This window comes from Hibiscus syriacus, unplaced genomic scaffold (assembly GCF_006381635.1).
Source record: "Hibiscus syriacus cultivar Baekdansim isolate YM2019G1 unplaced genomic scaffold, ASM638163v2 tig00111877_pilon, whole genome shotgun sequence".
Classification (NCBI taxonomy): Eukaryota; Viridiplantae; Streptophyta; class Magnoliopsida; order Malvales; family Malvaceae; genus Hibiscus; species Hibiscus syriacus.
Genome location: NW_024063208.1, coordinates 1,623,556 through 1,629,701, shown reverse-complemented (window position 1 = coordinate 1,629,701; position 6,146 = coordinate 1,623,556).

Genomic DNA, 6,146 nt, shown 5'->3' with positions numbered 1-6,146 from the left:
GAGAACCTTGAAATATTGAGGACTCAATTGAGTTTTGGGCTTGATTGAATTGCATACATGTATTTTCTAAATTGCAGGTTATCCATTCTATTTCGGTTTCCTAAACCATGTCCAATCCTAAACGTGCTAGGTCGTCATCTAGTCGCTCACACCGTCAACCAAATCAACCTCCAAATCCTCCTCCCGATCCGGATGTTTGATTCTATGCTTAGTTTTAAAACTTTAAACTAAAGATTATTGCTTGAACATTTGAATATTTTGGAATGTTTGATTTTGAGGATTGTTAGACTTTGGATTTGTTTGGACGTTTGAGCTTATATATTTGGCTTGGTTAAATTTATTCATTACTGCATCATTTACATCATTTTAGCAATCTGACCAATTTTGCCATGTCACATTAATTATGAATATTGATTATGAAACTAATGGCTAACGTTTCTCTTGATTGTGATCCTAGCAGCTTAATCTATATACTCAATTGGCTAAATGATTTCAAAACCTTGTTTAAATTCTTTACAAATGTCTTTTTGATTTAACAAAAAGAGGGAGAAGTGTTAAATGTGTTAAATGTTTTAAAAGAGGAGTAAGTGTTAAAGTAAGGGGGAGTAATTTTCAAAAACGTCGGTTTTTGATTTCAAAATCTTAAAATTACTAAAATGTTTTGTTATATCAAAAAGGGGGAGATTGTTGAAAACATTTTGATATTTCGATATAACAAATTAAGTTAAATGAATTTTAAGATTGTGCAATAAGGTTTTCTAAGTATATTCGATATAATTATTCGAATATCAAAACATTACTCTAAATCTTTCAAAAATCATTTTTAATCCTTACTCAAGTGTAAAATTAAGTTTTAATCTTAAAACAATTTCAAAATAATTTTACAAAGTATTTCGAACCATTTCAAAGCCAAAAATTCCAGATTGCTCAGAGGGAACCGATTCCCCCCCCCCCAAGGGGGTACCGATTCCCCTGAATGGTTTGGCTCTGAGAATTCCAGTATGCTCGGAGGAAACCGATTCCCCCCAGGGGGTACCGATTCACCCTGTGTAACGGTCAAAATATTTGAATTTTACACTTAGGGAACCGATTCCCCATAGGGGGTATCGATTCCCCCCACGCTCCAAACTGTTTTATTAATTAATTTCACACTAAAACGGCTATATTATCTTCATTAATGATCCCCAACATTCATAAGTGATTCAAGGTGTATTTAAGCAAGCTTAGAAGCCATTGATCAATAACAAGAAAACATCAAGCAACTAGAATCAAGAGAGAATCAAAGAGAAAGCATCAAACCTCAAGTTTGAGCATTTCAAGCCTATTTTTTATTCAATATTCATTTTGCTTTCACTTATTGTGCTCAATTGTATTCATTTTTGAGTGTTCTTTTCTTTGTTCTAGAATTGTGCAAACAATCTACCTTGTGAGGATTGTAAGTTTGCAAATTTGTATTGTTCTCTTTGAGAGAGAGTGTTCTCAAGAATTTGGGGTATAATTCTTGAAGGTAAGGTTACTCTTTTTCCTCAAAGGAAAGACAATTAGTGAATTTTTGGAAAATCCTTCCGTCAATCGATTAACTCAACACAAATCAAATAAGGAGTGCAACAGTAGCAACAAACACCATCAATTAAGGTTGACTCTTCAGTAACTATAGGACAATCTGGTTTGTTATGGAAAAAAATTAGTTGGCATGTAATTAAAGTATGAAAAATGCTATGAACTGTATTTAAGTAGAACCTCTTATCATATTTCGATTAACGTTTTGCTTTATAGTAAAAACCTTATGTTTTAAGAAAAATTAGAAACAAAATTTTACAGGTTCTTAAAAGAGGAAATATTTTTAAAAGTGATGGGATATTTGTATTTTGTGTAGTGAAAGATATTACGGAATAAGGTTATTACATGTTACATGTTACATGAAAAGGTATATATGTCTCAACCATCTGGATTTGAAGAAACCACCCATGGTGGTTCTCTACTTGTTTGCAAGCTTAAGAAGGCCTTATATTTTTTATGCCAAGCTCTTCAGATGTGGTACTCACAGCTTCAACAATTTCTTCTTGATGAAGGGTTCAAAGGATCAACAGAGGATGCCTCACTATTTGTTTTCAAAGGATCAACAGAGGATGCCTCACTATTTTTCTCAAACTGGTAAGGGATATGTCTACATTCTCATATATGTTACAATATCATAATCATGGGAGAATCCACCATAGTTATTAACAGAATTGTTCATCTTCTAGGCCAACGTTTTCCCTTAAAGATCTTGGAGACCTAAGTTATTTTCTGGGGTTAGAAGTTCAGCATGATAATGGCTCATTACTTCTGCGACTAACAAAGTACATCAAGGAGCTCATTCTTAAAACAAATATTTCAGAGTCCAAGTTTGTTTCTATGCCTATGATATCATCCCCAAAACTTACTCATAATGGTGGCAGACCCTTAATGATCATAGTGTTTATTGGAGTAGTGGTAATGCTCTTGTACCAAAATCATACTCGCCCTAACATCGTTTTTAGCGTCATTAGGGTCGCCCCGTTTATGCAACAATCGTGTGAAGAACATTAGCAGGCAGTTAAACACCTCTAAGTTACTTAAGTGGTACTGTGACACCTTAGTCTTATATGTCGTATATGAGCTAAAGATGTCACATCAACTTAACTAACATTTACTAAATTTAAATGCTTAAAAATTTAGTTTCATTTAAGAATTCTTTTTTTAACTTTAAAAAACTTTTTCCTAAATCATGTAAATTTATAAAATATTGTTTGATCATTGAAACTAATCTAATTTTAGTCAGTAATTAGGTAGTTCATTGTTGTTTCATATCCAAATACAACTGCCTAATACTGTTTGATTTTAAACCATTTAAAATATAATATTTATACTATTCACTCATAAATATAATTAATACTAAAATTAGACAAAACTAAAGAAAATAATCCCTAATTACTATTATAAACCCTTTTAAAATAAATCTAGTAAAGCAACCTAACAGATATAATGTACATGCCACTAATAAGTCAGAGTTAATATGTCTTACTGATATTGTCGGTAAGTTTTCCTCTTGAAAACCTAAAAATTATCATCTCATGATTTTATCAAAAATCATGTAAGTCGTCATTAAATATCATAAATAACTTTTGTTCTTTTCATTTGACATATTTCATAACTTTGTTTTCAATTCTATTTTCTTTTCTTTTATATAATGTCATAACTTTCACATTTATTGTTATAGTCCAATGTATAGGTAAGAAAATATAAGGTACGTGAGTTTAAGGTGCGCACTAGGCACAACACAATGCCGAATCATAACTGAAACTGTGATATGATGCACTTTAGTGCAATCATAACCTGAGCACCAACGGTGTTGAACATTGATACACGAATGTACCAAAGCTGAACTGATAACTGAAAAGTACTCACTAAATGACATGCCAAATGTACCTATGACTCTCAATGCAACATACAATGGGCTTATATGTATCATAGAATTATTTATTAATATGGGTCTGGTAACTAAAAACATCTTATTTCTGTAAACATCTTATAACTGTAATCATCTGATAATTATAAATATCTGATAACGATGAAATGTCTGATAACTATAAACATTTAGAATTCATCATCATAAATATCATACTTGTGCAGTTTATACCCAAAATCATTCATAAAACTTGATGAAAAATATTATAGAAATATTCCTTACTGAAATTATAAATCATACTGGAAAATAAATGAGGTTGCCTTATCAAGTCTTCCTCGATCAGTAATTAACTAAATAAACTAGACTCGTTTGAACAATTTACTATAAATCAAATAAGTTTCAATAAGCTTTAAAAATTTCTTCCACTACACAATTTATTGAAATTTCATATTCTGGCAATTTGCACCACTTTCAAAGAAATATTATTTTGTATTAATATATATGTTGAAAAATTATTTTATTTGCACCAATGAAAACTAGACTTGAATACAAATATAAGAATATAAGGCACTCCATCTAGTTCTATTTGTACAATTTATAGCAAATTTTCAAAGTTGACTGATAGAAACTGTTTTGGACATAATCTACTGTCCTATTTTCTGACCTATCACTTATAAGTCAATGTTTGTTTGAAACATATATACAAATGAAATGCACTCACCTTTGCCTCACTTCTAGTCCAATTTCTTTACTCACTTGTTTTTCTTTTTTCCTTTCAAATCACTTGGATCGTAAGAATTATCATGATCTGTATGACATTGCTTTTATAGCACAATATTTAAACTATATGTTAATACTTATACTAACATACATAATCTAATTCAAATTCTATAAAACATAAGTCGATATAAAACTAATTTATTCTTCTATAATAACTTCAAACTTTCTAAAATAAATATTTAATTCCACAAATACTCATTCTAATCATCAACCTTCCAGCTTTAATGACTTTACAATTAAATCACTATTCATGAATTACCTTTAGAATTCATATAAACTTTTCCATTTATTTCTAAATGATTCTTCATCATTCTCATTTATTCTAATTAAAACTTTAGATTTTCCAGCATGTATATAACATCCTCAATCCAATACTTTAACTTTTGAATTCTTGTAATTTCATCCTTAACTTTCCCTAACCTTTCTTGAATTCAACAATTAATTTACTAACTTAAAATCTAATCCCAAAAATCACTTAAACTTGAAAACCAACACTTAACTAATAATTTCCAGCATAGAACCTTAATTAATGTTTTTCTTCAAGATTTGTTTACAAATCCTTCACAATTTCAAAAGTTACAAATAAATCTGTAGCTTTCAACCAAACTCCATTTTAGTCCAAACTTGATTTCAAACACACCAAATTACCTTTATCATCATTCTAAGCCTTTATGAAAGTTTTGAGAATTTTTCCAATTGTTTTCCCCTTTGGCCGAATAGTTTTATTCTTTACAAAATAATCCCTAAACTTGATTCAAGCTCAATTTCATCATCCACACAACATTTGCAACCAATTCAACTCCTTTCCATATCAAATATAAATCAAATACAACATTTTCCTAAACATAATCCTATGGTAGAACCATATATATAGTCTTACACTTGATTTTTAACAACTTTCATGCTTGATTTCAACTTCACAACACTTCTAGCATCAATAATCAACCTTTAATAATAAAAATCACACTTCCCCTTCATCCACATCTCACCAACTTAAACATAAAACATGAAGATTTTTATGCCAAATGAAAGAGAATCTCATGTAGGTTATTTTATCCTTAATAACCTACCATAAAATCTTAATGAAAATGGACCAAAAACTAAAAAGAAAACTCTCTCACTATAGAACTCACGGCTGAAAGAAGAAGAAATTAAATTTTTTCTTCAATTTTCTTGAAATTATCCCTTAATACACATGGCATCATCTAATATAAATAAATTTTAAATTCATTTAATCCACTTTACCATTTTGTCCTTAATAAAATTTAATAATTTCATCCATGCCACTCCATGGAATCATCCCTTTCATCATCAAATCCATAAAAACACATCTCAATTATGATTTTACACTTCTATCATTGAAAGTTTCAAAACATGCAGTTTAGTCACTAAATTTCTTTAATTCGGCTAAATAGAGAAAATTATCCAAATACATTGATCCATAATAATTTTCACTGTTCTAAAATATGGAAACAATATTTACAACCTCTATTTAGCATCTTCCAAATTTTCATGAAATTCTGATTTGATCCGATTATCTGATTTCTTGCCATACTTTACTGCTCAATTAATTCTTGCACAAATTCTGGATCAAAATAACGAATTTCACATAAAATCCACTCTTAAGGATGAACTATATATTTATGGAATAAAAATTCTTTTTGGGAAAATTACCATCTTGGTCCTTAAACTTTTCCCAACTTTATACTATGTCACTAAATTTTCAAAACTTTCATTTTAGTCACTAACAAAAAGTTGGGATATGGCACCTTATATCATGGGTTACTGTTCAGATCAACACTCGAACCACTTAGCATTGTGGCCTTTGTTGATGTAGACTGGGGGAGTTGTGCAAATGATCGACGCTTGACCATTGGTTATTGTGCTTTCCTTGGTTTAAATGTCGTAAAATGGTGCTTTAGGAAACAAAATTCAG